Source organism: Equus quagga, chromosome 8 (genome assembly GCF_021613505.1).
Source record: "Equus quagga isolate Etosha38 chromosome 8, UCLA_HA_Equagga_1.0, whole genome shotgun sequence".
Lineage (NCBI taxonomy): Eukaryota > Metazoa > Chordata > Mammalia > Perissodactyla > Equidae > Equus > Equus quagga.
The window spans coordinates 56,629,883-56,645,152 of NC_060274.1; the positions used below are offsets into that span (position 1 = coordinate 56,629,883).

Sequence of the window (15,270 nt, forward strand, 5' to 3'; positions counted from 1 at the left end):
TGGGCTGTCGAAGCGGAGTGCACGAACTTAACCACTTGGCCACGGGGCTGGCCCCGCTCCTACCTGTCTTAGCATTGCTTTAAAAGCCATTGACCGAAAGTTTGTGGTGAGGATCTCACCAGCTTTCCCAAATTGTCGGTGTCGCAATCCAATGTACACATCAGGATAGATGCGGAGAGGGCTGATGACCACTCTGAGTTTATTATAACCAGCGTTTCAATATATACATAGCTTACATCTGTTAAACATACACAGGTGTTCTGGATGAAGTAATTAGCGAATGCCAAGAATTCTTAGTGATTTCTCAAGGAGCCCTCCCTTGGCCTCTGTTTTGATATTATCATGTTATTGCTGTGCTCTTATATTTTTATCTCGGAGCAGGCAAGGTTTCTTAGGCAACGGTCCCTCCTGCTCCTGATATCGATATTGTTTCTCCATCTGTGCCCCCGAGCGGCCGCAGCCTGGCTTAGGTTGCCCCCCCAGGGGGTCTTACCCGTCATTGGCTAACCGGCCTTCTCACCTCTGGGTCATAGTTTGTTGGGAAGCTTTTTCCAGTGATTATTAACCCTTCCTGTGTCAGGGGCGGCTACACAAATGTGAAACCTTAGTTGAGAAAAAAAACCCATTATTCCTTTTGATCATCACTAGTATTCTGACACAAGTGGGTGTATTCACAGTGATTTTTACATTCCTTATATGTTAATCAACTATTCAAATAACAAAAGTATATGACCAAATACTAACTCAAAGTCCCAACCTAAAATTCATGTACTGCTAAATCATTAGTTTGCAGCAGACTCATAAGACCAAAAACCTTAAAAGTGTCCAGTTCTGGCTTCTGAACCATTCTAAATAGGTTTCCTTTTCAAAACTTTCAATGACAACATCTCAGTGAGAATAATATTGTATTTAATTACAACTTCCAGTGTGTTCTGAATACTTTAAACAAAACGGTCAAAAATGGAAGTAAAAGTCTACACAGGAATGCATTTTGGTTCATGTAGTGTGGAGGGGGGGAGGCTGTCTGGAGTATCAAGCCCCCAGTGAGTTTGCTGGTTCCCTGTCACAGCTCCCCCTGCTCTCACATTGGGGAACAATTAGGCTACTCTTCCTCCCCAAGCATCCTTGCCAAACAATTTCCCTCTTTCTAATTCTACCATGTTCAAACTAGAGAGTAACCCAGATGTCCACAGCTGGGCTTGCTTCCGGGCATCTGGGATGGGTGGGAACCTCCAGTCACTCTGAGTGTCGTAGGTGTGTGGTGGAGTGGATACCGGAGAGGACACATCAGAAGTCTATACTAAGCCAGGAGGATGGGTGCTCATGCTGCCTGGGGTGAGTCTGCCCCAGGTGTCCAGGACCAGACTGCCTGGTCTCCTCCTTCCTTTGCCGGCAGATTGCTCAAGGCCAATGTGGGCACCACAGTTCTATCCATCAGCCCTCTGTTCGTGCAGCCTCCAAAACCCACTTACATAACTAGCTCCATTCCCTAACACACCAGTGCTTGGGGCTGGATAGGATCAAGTTGCTGCTAGAAAGGCAATAATTTCTAAAGGAAAAGCTTGGCTTACTTTTGCCATTGGTTTAGCAATGATAAAAGACAAGCATGCTAGGCATGACTAGCAAACATTATTTACTGACTTCAGGAATTGAGTTGGAAAGCCCCATGTGGTGCTCACTGAGTTAAAGAGACAAAAGAAATTGGGCAAAAGTCTAGGTAGATAAGTACAATCAGAGCAAGGTTTACCTGTTCATTTTGGCCAGGTCCACAATATTTATATACAACATAATGCATGTTCTTGCAAATAGTTCATCAATTAAGGAGGAAAAGATCAGAGAATTTACTTGATATTATGTAAAGAGTAATAACAAAAAAAGAGAATGCCATTGTGCTGATTTTTCCCAGTTTATAAATAGTTGAGTTTAACTGGTTCTCCTTTGAATTCCAGTCTCCTTTTTCCTTGGTCATGAATGTTTGCTGAGGGCAAACCTGTAACCTAATATAATTTAGCACACCGGGAAGTCAGAATTCCTTCTGCTACGGAGGCTGCCCTCTAACAGAGCCCTGTGCCAGTTGTGTTTGCAATTCATTTCAGTCTGAGATTTGGAAGCTCTATTAGGCTTTGATTAGTTGATAATTAATCTATACTAGTAGGTAATAAAAATCTAATTAATAGATAATCTATATTCTCTAATTGAATATAGACTCAATGAGAAGATCTAATCATAGGTACCTACCTGAAGGAAGCAAGTAAAAAAAGAAATCATTCCCAGACCTAAAAAAAGTAATGAGAACATGTTGCACTTCTCCTGCTTTATTTCATCATCCCCTGGTCCAAAAATCTACAAAAGAACATTTAAAATACCCACTTGGATTACACGGTCCTCGTTTATTCCTCCCATAAATAATGGCTTTAGCATCACATTTTTAAAACTAGGCTTTGAATATGTGGCTTTTTACTGTGGTAAAATACATAACATAAAGTTTACCATTTTAACCATTTTTAAGTGTACAATTCAGTGGCATTAGGTACATTCACAGTGTTGTGCAACCTTCAGAACCTTTTCATCATCCCAACTGAAACTCTGTACCCGTTAAAAAGTAACTCCCCCTCAGCCCTCCCTCAGCCCTCTGGGAACCACCACTCTTTCTGTCTCTATGAATCTGAGGACTGTGGTTATGAACATGGGGTGAAACACTGCGTATGCACAGTGCATGGTTGCACATTTCAGTGTTTGTTCTTCTTCCTCTCCACTCGCTGTTCCCTCTGCCTGAATTCCTCCCTGACCCAGCCCCTGCCCTCCACCCCTCACCCCACAGGGCCTTTGCCCAGAGAAGCCTCCCCTAACCAAGTTAAGTGACACAACACCCCGTCTCCAGCCTCTCTATGGCCCGATCCTGCTTCTAAAACACTTGCTATCCCCGGACACATTACATATTTCCTTTTCATCTGTGTGTTGTATGTATGTCTGTGCCAACAGATAGTACACTATTTGAGGGCAGCACGTGGTTTATTTTGTTTCCTGCTGTATCTCCAGTGCCTTGAGCAGCATTTGGCACAAAGGAGATGCCCAAAAACATAAGCACAGTCCACACAGCTCTTGAATTGCAAGAGAGCCAGAGATTGCTTTATTTCGTAATTGAAAAACATCTAGATAGTTCTTTCTAATTTATTTATTGTTTGGCTTGTGGTCTTAATTGTAGACCAATTCCAATGTCACAAGCATAATACACTCTTAACATGATGGAGAATAATTTATCTTCAACAAAAAAGTCTCTCCAACAATGTCAGAGGTTGACTAGATTATACAATATAAATGCTGAGTTTTACTGAGCCTTAGATATCTCTGATAACTTCCTATAAATATTCCCCAAAGAATTTAATAGTTCGATAATATGAGTTTTCCTTCTTAGTCTCAGAGTCCCCAAGCCTTGGAAGGATTACCAAACAATGATGTGGTGGTTTTAACTTTTTGAAAATTTACTATGAGGCAGACACTCTTAAATGCTTTCCATATAGTTACCTATATAATCTCTTTAATTCTCAGCCATCCTGTGAGGTAGGTTTATTTTATAGATGAAGAAACTCAGGTACGGCAAGGGAGAGCATCTTGCCCAAGTTTGCACAGCTATTAAGCGGTGAGGTTGCTCTGTGCCCAGAGCTTGGCCTCTTAAACACTATGACTTGAACTCTCCCCTCCCCCACCCGCTCCCAGCCTTCCTGTGAGATGCGCCTCTCCTCTCCACGTGGGATGGGGATCATCACCTGACACCAGTTTCACCCAAATCAAGGGAGCTAATTACAATGTGTTCTTCAGTGATTTTACAGTTTATAGTTTCATTAATATTGTAACTTGGAGCAGTTCTACTTTTTTTTTTGTCTCACAGCTTTCCTCAAAAGGGAATTAAAAACTTTGGCTTAATTTAATTTGAGGCTGCTTTACTCCAATATGGACCCAGTGCTGAGGTTGGAATGAGAACTGATTTAATGATGAACTGATTTAATTCAAGCTGTTAAGTGACGTTTTCACACTTAGTGCTATCATCTCTGAAAATATGATAGAAAATGCTGGCTGAAGTGCCCCATTGGCAATGGCACATACTGTTCCCACCACAAAGTAGGGCCATTCCGTTTTATTCAGTTTCAGAATCTTCAGAAAAGACGCTGGTGGCATAGTTTCATCCTAGAACACATACATATCAGGACACACTGGTGATAACACAACAGTTAGCAGAGTTTGTAGACATGGAAGAGGACACATGAAAGTGTCCTCAAGGCATTTGCACACTAGGTGCAGAGACTGACCAGTCTACAGCAAACCACTAGAGTAGGACAGTATATTATAAAATGTTAACAATGTCCATTGATTACACAGCATAAAGTGAGCGTGAGTTGTTCACCCAAGAAACAGTCTTCATGGTGTGACCAGCCCATCCCTATTCCAGCCTGAGCAGAGTGAGCAGAAGCAGGATTTTGGCACAAAATGCCTTAAAATTCAAGTCCCAACTCAACTCAGGGATGATGTTGGAGTCAAAAGAGACAATGCCCATGAATAGATAGGTAAAGATCCTTACAAATGTAGGATACCATTATTAACCTGAGAACATGGGCCTGGTCTTGTCACCCCCAGAACCTTGCGCAGTGATGCCTTTTCTGTGACATGTTCCCAACTCACAAAAACAAATTAATTATCCCCCTTTTCTTTTACCGCTGTTCCTGCACAGACTTCTTTTATTTCATAGCTTAGCTTGTTCCATGATTTTTTTCCTATTTGTTTACAGTCTCCTTTTCTAATACGTGAGCTTTTTTTTTTTTTTTAAGGTGAAGACTATGTCTTTATATCCCTAGAAACTAGCCCAACGCCTGGCACACATCAGATTCTCAGCAAATGTTGAACTCAATATCTGGTCAAGCATGAAGAAATTAGGTCATATAAAGGAGAATATTCTGACGATAGAGGTAGTTTAATATTAAACTAGATACAAAAGGTGCCTATGGAATCCCATAGCCTTATGGTCATTTACTAGGTCATGTTTCTGTCACTACGAAACAGAGAACAAAGCAGTAGGTTCTACTCAGCCTTGACTTTCAACCCAACCATTTTCTCTGTATTTTAGTTGTTTTTTTTCTCCTATTTAACATTATCTTTAAGTCCGGGTCTCCAGCCTGATAAAGGAGCCTTTTCCTTAGGCTGCTCTTCAACACACGCCATAGGTCTTCTCAGGACCCTCTAATCAGACTAAAGTTCTTCCTCTCCTTGGGCATATTGTTTATCCTTCTATGACGGTACTTATGACAATCTTGTGGACTGTGGCATTTTATGCCTCTCCCTCTTTTCTGTGTATTTCTCCAAGAGAAGTGCTCCTCTAAAATACCAGACTCTAAAGGTTTAGCAGCATAACTCTCAAGATAAATGAGGAAGTGAAAAGTGGATGCTTCCAAAGCCAAAAAGGGGGAAACTGTTTATCTTACTTACGATAATGCAGCTCCACAACTGTATAATTGCTATTCTTTCCATAAATATACCAAGATTAAGACCTCTAAGAGAGCCCTTGTAATTTCTGCAGTAAATAATATTATGGGCAGAGAAAAACAGACACAATGAACTCTCAGTATGATTAGCTGCTTCAGGCCAACATGAGAGTAAAATTAAACTCAGGCTTTATCAATAAATAACATCAAAATTATTCTCAAACAATTTCTTGAAATAAGAAAATATCTTTTCTTAGAATGAATTCCTTCTCCATATAAGTTTCTATTAACTTGAATTAATAATATCCCAACTCTTCAGGTGAGAAATGTTAAAGAATGTACAATTTTGCTATTTCTTGCCAGTCTCCCCTTTTTCTTAGTAAGAGAATTCCAATCTAATTCAGAGTGGCAATGCACACAGTAAAAAGATTCAATTTTCTCTCCTCCCTTGTAGTTAGGTAGGGCCAAGTGATTAAGTTATGGCCAATGACATATAAGTAACAGTATTGTGTGGGACTTCTGGAAAATCTCTCGTTTCTTGCTGCTTCTTGGAACATGGATGCAACAGCTGGAGCTTCAAGAGTCATTCTAGATCACTGCGGATGGAAGCCCCATGCCAGGATAGTGAGGATAAAGATGAAAGGAGCCTGAATCTGTGGTAACTGTAGAGCCACTATTCCAGCCCTGCGTTTCTCACCTCTAAGATTTTTTGTCATGTGAAAGAGAAATAAAAACTCTTAATTTGCTTAAATTGATGTTATTCTGTGTTTCCTAGTATAGGCAATCAAATGTATCCTACCTAATAGAACGTGCAATTCTCAGGGCCTCTTCCTTTAGACAAGTCTTATTTATCTCTGGATCTCAAAGATAAATGTGATATCTAATGTTAATATTAAGCATCATCTATTTTTTCCATTGGAAACCCATTTTTAATTGGAATTGATTTCAATTCATTGTCAAATACATTTAAACTTTGAAATTTCCTTTTTTCAAAAAGAGTACAGCTCTTAGTAGGAATAACCTCTGCCTGCAATATACTTGCAAGGCTAAGAATTTCAACAGCAAAACACACAATAAAAGATTTAATTCAATTAAAAAACAACCAACAAGTTCATAGGTTTCCACATTAATGCCATTTTGATACTTTCAAGAATTCATAAGGCTTTTATGAGTAGAATTCTTAAATATGCGAGATTTCCAGCCATTTGGGGCCATACCCACGGCAGCCTTTTCATCGTTTAATTCAATGGCAAATTCTTCTGACTGGAGCTCGTCTCCTAATGTCTGAAAGAAGAGCAAAACGTTAAATTGTGCACACGTGTGTGTGTGCGTGCATGCATATGTATATGTATGTCCAGATGGAGATAACCTCCAAGGTTATAACCATAAAGCCACTTTGCATGTTATGTGTGTCAAGACTTTTTAGATTCCATAACAGCTTCTCAATCAAGGTTAGCTGCAAAACTGTAAAGAAGTGTATCAACACACAGAAGTAAAAAAGGTTAAAAGGACAGAAAGGTGACGTTCTATTTGAACAATATGAAAATTGGATTATAAAAGTATTTCTAAAAATTAAAAGGCAAATTTTTCATCATCCAGTAAGTATGTAGGAATTTCCTCAATACTCAAGAATCCACAGAACAAATCATGACCACCATGAAAGGGAAGAAGAATAAATACAAACACTACCAGGGACTCATTTTTAAAGATACAAACAAGGAAAAGCTAGTCACTCCCCACAGGAGGCAATTAATCTGTTTTCCTTATGACTGATTCTCTCTCTTCCTTACACTCCTGCTCAGACTCACACCTCACCCCAGGTGACACAACCTGCAGGCTCTGCTTCATTGCCAGCTTTGGGATCAATTCTCTCCTTAAGGGGGGCCGGGATGGAGGGGTAATTTAAAGACCTCTAGCTCAATGCCGGGTCAGAGAACATCAAGACAACCTTGTTGGAATCTAACTTTGAGTCTGGTTCCATGTTTGCTTCCTCCATCTCTAAGGACACAGCTAAATGGTTTGTCCAGGACCTCAGTCCTTGTAGTACTGTCTTGTTCTTACTCCTCTCCTTCAGGCCCTGTCCCCAACTCAATCCCATGGCTAGGGCCCAACTGCACCTACAGTAGCCTGTCTGTCTTGATCTCTGCATATTACTTGGTGCTAGCTTTCCAGTTGTGCTTTCAACAACTAACAGAATTTTGCACATATGCTTATATATTGCCTTGAACAACAATACAAAGATATGTTCTGATTGGTAGACTTCCTTAGTTACTTATAACTGGAACTATTTATACCATCTCTCAACCAAACCCAACCTAAAGACTTCCATCCACTCCCACACTGCTACCAGATTCATTTTCCTGAAGGGCAGCTCTGCTCAAATCATGCCCCAGCTCAAAAATCTTCCACAGCTCCCCAACACATGCTTGAGCCTGGCTCCGCAAAAATCTGGCTCATGGCAAGTTAAACTGGACCACCTCTTATGAATGCCTCCCCTTATCTTTTCCTCCTTTTCTAATTTCATCCATGCTATCAAGCAGTCCATCTCGGATAGTTTTTCCATTAAGCCCATTCTGATTTTAGCCTTCTCCTATGACCAAATGACCATTACCTCTTTCTCTCTCATAATATTTTTTTCTGTGCCTTACTTAAAGCCCTCATTTAGTGGATGCTGAGGTCACTGAGCTCCAAAGCCAAGATAGCCACTTTTCACAGGTGGTAAAAAGTATATTTAAAGCCAAAATCCCTCATTTCTTATACCTGAATATACTTCTGCTGGCTCAAATATTTAATTGGAAAAAGTAAAACAATAGGGGCCAGCCTGTTGGTGCAGTCATTAAGTTCACGCACTCCTCTTCAGCGGCCTGGGCTTCACGGGTTCGGATCCCGGCTGTGGACCTACACACTGCTTATCAAGCCATGCTGCGGCAGGCATCCCACATATAAAATAGAGGAAGATGGGCACAGATGTTAGCTCAGGGCCAATCTTCCTCAGCAAAAAAAGGAGGACTGGTGGCAGATGTTAGCTTAGGCCTAATCTTCCTCAAAAGAGAAAAAAAAAGTAAAACAATAAATGTTGAAAGGAAACAAGGGTGAATATCCTTTCTAAGAACAACCCCATGGATTGTAATTAGTCTTTGGGTGGTGAACATGATGCAATCTACACAGAATTCTAAATATATTACAATGTGCATCTGAAAGTTATATAATGTTATAATCCAATGTTACTGCAATAAAAAAAAGAAAGAACAACCCCAAATCCTGAAGACACAGAAGAAAAAAATGATTATCTAATTACATACAATTTTAGAGCTTTTTTATGGCAGCCAAACAAACAACAAAGTGAAATTGAAAGAACAAAGCAGGAAAAATATTTCTAATACACACAAGAGAAGAGCATATTTCCTTTTTATGCAAGGACTGCTTATAAATCAATAAGAATATTATAAACAACCCAACAGAAAAAAGGCCTAATACAGGAACAGATTCTTTCACAGAAAATAAATACAAATGGCCAATGAACGTGTGAAAAGATGCTCAATCTCATGAATAATTAAAGAAATCTGGATATATTATTTAGCTCTTTTAGGCTATCAAAGATGAAACATAAATGCTAAATGGCTGTCAGTGGTTATCAGCAGGGGTTTGCATTATGGGAGACTTTCAAATTTCTGAGATAGCTATGTTTGGATTTTTTTAAAATGCTTTGATTTTTAAAAATAAGAATGCATTACATTTATAATCAGAAAAAAATTAAGATACATTTAAAAGAAACAACTAAGAGCTAATAGTCAACCTAATAGAAAAGCAGTGATCATTCTGCTTAGAAACAAAACCAAGAAAAGGTTGTATTAACATTATGTTGGTCTTTGGAGATTGAGGAAAACGAAGCAGCATTAGCTTGAGCATTTAGTGAACTCTCTGGCTCACTGGGGCTCTTTCCTCCATCTCTCCAACAGTACTAACAAGTAAAAGGTAAGGCAAAACCAAAATCAGAAGTGGGAAATGTGTGAGTATCAATGCAAAGAAGTTGAAAAGGCCTAAGAATATAGGATGTCAGAGCTGGTAGAAACATCATTGGTCATCTTAGCGCAGGCCATGCTCATTTAAAAGTGAGGACGCGAAAAGCCAATGACTTGCCCAAACCCATTGCTTAGTTGGTGACAGGCCTTTTCTATCACACCAGGCCACTGTTCAGTCTTTAATTGTACAACTTTTCCTAGGAGAGAAAGCCTAGGGAATAGGACATAGAAAGGTCAGAGCTGACTGTATCCCTTTGGCAGTCTCCCAGCCTAAAGTCTTGATGAGAGCAGAAGGTCATTCTTTCAGGGGCACAGGAATAGGCCAACCAGGGGAGAAAGTGGTTACCTCATCCGAGGACCCAGCATCTCATCACTGGCAAAACCGCAGAGCCTTAGTGACCATCAATGAAATGAAAACTAAAAGTGAATTAAAGTAACATTATATATACTTTTTAACCAGTGAAATGATAGGGACCTATGATGGCTAAGCCATATGGAAGCCATTAACAAAGACACTATGATTAATCCCCTCCTGCTGGAGAACAAACATTCCCTAGCAAATTGAAGCAAGAGTTATAAAACTTTCTATCTTTTCATTTTATATTTTCATTTTGGGGACTTTGTAAATTTCAATAACTATTATTTCTCATGCATTTATTTTGTGTCAGGTGCTTCTTTTTAAAAATTAAATAACAACATTATTGAGACATAATTCACTTACCATAAAATTCACCCTTTTAAAGTGGTTTTTAGTATATTCGGGTGTTTATTTCTTAACTTTATAACAACCTCAAATGGTAGGTTTAGTATTTCAAATATGGAAACTGAAGCTCAGAGGAGTTAAGTTACATGTTAGAAAACAAAACAATTTTTTTTTTACTTTTTATTAAGATTATGATAGTTTACAACCTTGTGAAATTCCAGTTATACATTATTATTTGTCAGTTATGTTGTAGGTGTACCCCTTCATCCTTTGTGCCCACTCCCCATCCCCCTTTCCCCTGGTAACCATTAATCTGTTCTCTTTGTCTACATGTTTAACTTCCACCTATGAGTGGAGTCATACAGAGATTGTCTTTCTATATCTGGCTTATTTCACTTAACATAATACCCTCAAGGTCCATCCATGTTTTGTGAATGGGATGATTTTATCCTTTTTCATGGCTGAGTAATATTCCATTGTATATATATAACATATCTTCTTTATCCACTCATCAGTTGATGGGCACTTAGGTTGCTTCCATGTCTTGGCTATTGTAAATAATGCTGCAATGAACATTGGAGTGCATGGGACTTTTGGAATTGCTGATTTCAAGTTCTTTGGATAGATACCCAGTAGTGGGATGGCTGGGTCATACAGTATTTCTATTTTTAATTTTTTGAGAAAACTCCATACTGTTTTCCATAGTGGCTGCACCAGTTTCATTCCCACCAGCAGTGTATGAGGGTTCCTTTTTCTCCACAACCTCTCCAACATTTGTCACTTTTTGTTTTGGTTATTTTTTCCATTCTAATGGGTATAAGGTGATATCTTAGTGTAGTTTTGATTTGCATTTCCCTGATGCTTACTGATGATGAGCATCTTTTCATGTGTCCATTGGCCATCCGTATATCTTCTTTGGAGAAATGTCTGTTCATGTCCCCTGCCCATTTTTTGATTGGGTTGTTTGATTTTTTGTTGTTGAGTTGTGTGAGTTCTTTTTATAGAATAGAGATTAACCCTTTGTCAGATATATGACTTGCAAATATTTTTTCCCAATTGGTGGGTTGTTTTTTTTGTTTCAATCCTGTTTTCCCTTGCCTTGAAGAAGCTCTTTAGTCTGACAAAGTCCCATCTGTTTCTTCTTTCTATTGTTTCCTTTGTCTGAGAAGACATGGTGTCTAAAAGGATCTTTTTGATACTGATGTCAAAGAGTGTACTGCCTATATTTTCTTCTAGAAGCCTTATGGTTTCAGGTCTTATTTTTAGGTCTTTGATCCATTTTGAGTTTATTTTTGTGAATAGTGGAAAAGAATTGTCAATTTTCATTATTTTACATGTGGCTGTCCAGTTTTCCCAGCACCATTTGTTGAAGAGACTTTCTTTTCTCCATTGTATGCCCTCAGCTCATTTGTTGAAGATTAGCTGTCCAGAGATGTGTGGTTTTATTCCTGAGCTTTCAATTCTGTTCCATTGATCTGTGCACCTGTTTTTGTACCAGTACCATGCTGTTTTGATTACTGTAGCTTTGTAGTATGTTTTGAAGTCAGGGATTGTGATGCCTCCAGCTTTGTTCTTTTTTATCAGGATTACTTCAGCAATTTGGGGTCTTTTGTTGCCCCATATGAGTTTTAGGATTCTTTGTTCTATTTCTGTAAAGAATGTCATTGGGATTCTGATTGGGATAGCATTGAATCTGTAGATTGCTTTAGGTAGTATGGACATTTTAACTATGTTTATTCTTCCAATCCATGTTCATGGAATGTTTTTCCATCTCTTTATGTCGTCATCAATTTCTTTCAGGAAAGTCTTCTAGTTTTCGTTGTATAGGTCTTTCACTTCTTTGGTTAAGTTTATCCCAAGGTATTTTATTCTTTTTGTTGGGATTGTGAATGGGATTGTGTTCTTGAGTTCTTTTTCTGTTAGTTCATTGTTAGTGTATAGAAATGCTACTGATTTGTGTAAGTTGATTTTATACCCTGTGACTTTGCTGTAGCTCTTGATTATTTCTAATAGCTTTCCTATGGATTCTTTGGGGTTTTCTATGTATAAGATTATGTCATCTGCAAACAGTGAGAATTTCACTTCTTCATTGCCTATTTGGATTCCTTTTATTTCTTTTTCCTGCCTAATTGCTCTGGCCAAAACCTCCAGTACTATGTTGAATAAGAGTGGTGAGAGTGGACACCCTTGTCTTATTCCTGTTCTCAGAAGGATGGCTTTCAGTTTTTGCCCATTGAGTATGATGTTGGCCATGGGTTTGTCATATATGGCCGTTATTATGTTGAGGTACTTTCCTTCTATACCCATTTTACTGAGAGTTTTTAGCATAAATGGATGTTGGGTCTTGTCGAAAGCTTTCTCTGCATCTATTGAGATGATTGTGTGGTTTGTTTCTCATTTTGTTAATGTAGTGTATCACGTTGATTGGCTTGTGAATGTTGAATCATCCCTGTGTCCCTGGTATAAATCCCACTTGATCATGGTGTATGATCTTTTTAATGTATTGCTGTATTCGGTTTGCCAGAATTTTGTTGAGGATTTTTGCATCTTTGTTCATCAGTGATATTGGCCTGTAGTTTTCCTTCTTTGTGTTGTCCTTGCCTGGTTTTGGGATCAGGGTGGTGTTGGCTTCATAGAATGTGTTAGGAAGTGCCCCATCTTCCTCAATTTTCTGGAATAGTTTGAGAAGGATAGGTATTAAATCTTCTTTGAATGTTTAGTAGCATTCTCCAGAGAAGCTATCTGGTCCTGGACTTTTATTTTGGGGGAGGTTTTTGAACAAAGCAAATTTTTTACTTAACTTTTTTGGACCCACACATGCTCCCAAAGAGAAATACTAGAAACAAACCAAGTTTCCAACTTTAGAGAAATGAGTAAGCAATCTATTATACATTAATATAACGGACTGCTGTGTAGCCATTAAAATGATAGTATCTAGATGATGTATATCTGGAATGTTAAGAAAAAAAGAACAAACATATGTACATACATATTAGTTACAGTTATATCAAAGCAAATGCATACACTTTTACAAATATTATAAGAATCATGCTTATAGAAAAAATTTTAGATTTCTTTATTTTGCAAATTTTATTTGCAAAATAAAGTGTCTTGTTCAGCAATAAGATAAACCAATAATTATCAATATCATCTGTTTTAGGAACTAGAATGAATGATTTTTTTTTAAAAGAAAACCAAATTGTTTGCTTCCTAGAGCCAGGAATCCTCCTATTGATTTTATTAGGATCATCTGGGAAGCATTTTTAAATCACCTACGACCTCCCCCAATGACTAGAGATCCTGGCATTGCCCTCTTACTCCTACCACCACTTTGATCGCCCTAATCTTAGGGTGGAAAGGACCTGTTAGTTTGAACACATTCCCCAGACAATTAAGAATCTCTGTCCTGATCCAGCCCTGAAGGCCTAGAGGTTAAAGTTCTGTGCTTTCACCACTCTGGCAGCCCAGGTTCATTCCTGGTCATGGAACCACACCACTCATCTGTCAGTTGCCATGCTGTGGCAGCAGCTCACATAGAAGAACTAGAAGGATACACAACCATGCACTGGGGCTTCAGGGAGAAGAGGGAAAAAAAGGGGGAAGATTGGTAACAGATGCTAGCTCAGGGCAAATCTTTCCACACACACACACAAAAAAGAGAATCTCTGTCCTAAGGAATGAGCTCAAAATGTTTTTGGCATTTTCCTTTATTTTGCTCCTCCCTTGCCTTGAGAGATTCTTTCACTCGTTGTGAATTAAAGTCCCAGATGTATACTTTTAGGCATCTTCCTGAATACTTATTTCTCAGTATGGCATTAGCTGTGTGATATTGTAACAAAGTACAGAACACTATATTGAGGAGCAAACAGCAGGAAAACTTCCTGGGAAGCAGTGACCTGCATTTTGACAAACTTTGAGTACACCCCTTCCTTCCTCATCAGTTCACTGTGGCTTCCTTGGTCCACAATGACTGCATCTCAAGTCCAACAATGACATCTGCATTTCAGACTGTAGACAATCAGTGTGCTATCACAATGGTAGTCTGGCCTTCTCTGGCCTAATGGAGAAAAGGACAAATGTGTGGGGCAGCATGGTTACAAGGTCATCGCACTGTCAATTAACATACACAATTAAGCACATAGATGGACGTGCTCATGGTGGATGAGAGAGTAGCTTACACTCTCCATGTGATTAGGGCACAAAGGCATCACTCATCTATGAAAGGTTTAAGTGAGACTTAGCTTCTGGACCAGGAAGGAGGCCAATCCCTTCAGTATGAGGATGGATAACTCTGGAAGCCTACAGTAGTGTCAGTGTTTACTCCAAAAAACAAGAAAAGGTTTGGCCCTTCTCAAGTGATTTCATACTTGCCTAAGTGGCCCTAGTTCTGAGTTATGTAATATCCTAGAGAGGTTAGCAGAAACCTGTTAGGGGAGTTTTTGCCGCATCCAGCCTTCTCCAGAGCAGTTCTGTAGAGTTTCTTTGGAAGTGCCTGATTCTAACTGTAATTATGATGGACTACATGCAGGAAACTTAGGTGAAAATGTACCTCGGAGATCTGGATGGTTCAAAGACCATCTGAATCACAGTCTCTGGAGTGGGGCCAGTAACTCTGATTTTTAACAAGCACCCCAGGTGATGTTTTTCATGCTAAAATCTACAAATCATCCCTCTAAGTGGTTCAGTGAACTCACAAGTTGGTTTGGTGGGTTTATGAATGGCCACTTAAACCCTGGAAAATACTCATCAAATTACCCATGTTATGTCATTAATAGTGATTACTCTTTTTGATACTCACTAGCTCTACTAGCTTGATAAGAACACTCCTACTCGGAAGCAATAAAACCACATCATTAGGACAGTTATTAGACTATAGCTTAATTCACCTAAGTAGTTAAAAGTATAAATTAAAAATGAGAGGCTAAATTCATAATAGCCAAAAAGTGGGAACAATCCAAATGTTCATCATTTGATTAAAAGATAAACACAATGTGGTATATCCATACAATGGAATATTATTGGGTCATAAAAAGGAATGACATCCTGCTACATGTTCCAACACGGATGAACC

General features: G+C 38.9%; 1 pseudogene; it reads right to left on the reverse strand.

Moving 5' to 3' along the window:
- Positions 1 to 15,270, reverse strand: part of LOC124243310 (phosphatidylcholine translocator ABCB4-like) — a 79,423-nt pseudogene that overhangs the window by 24,689 nt on the left and 39,464 nt on the right.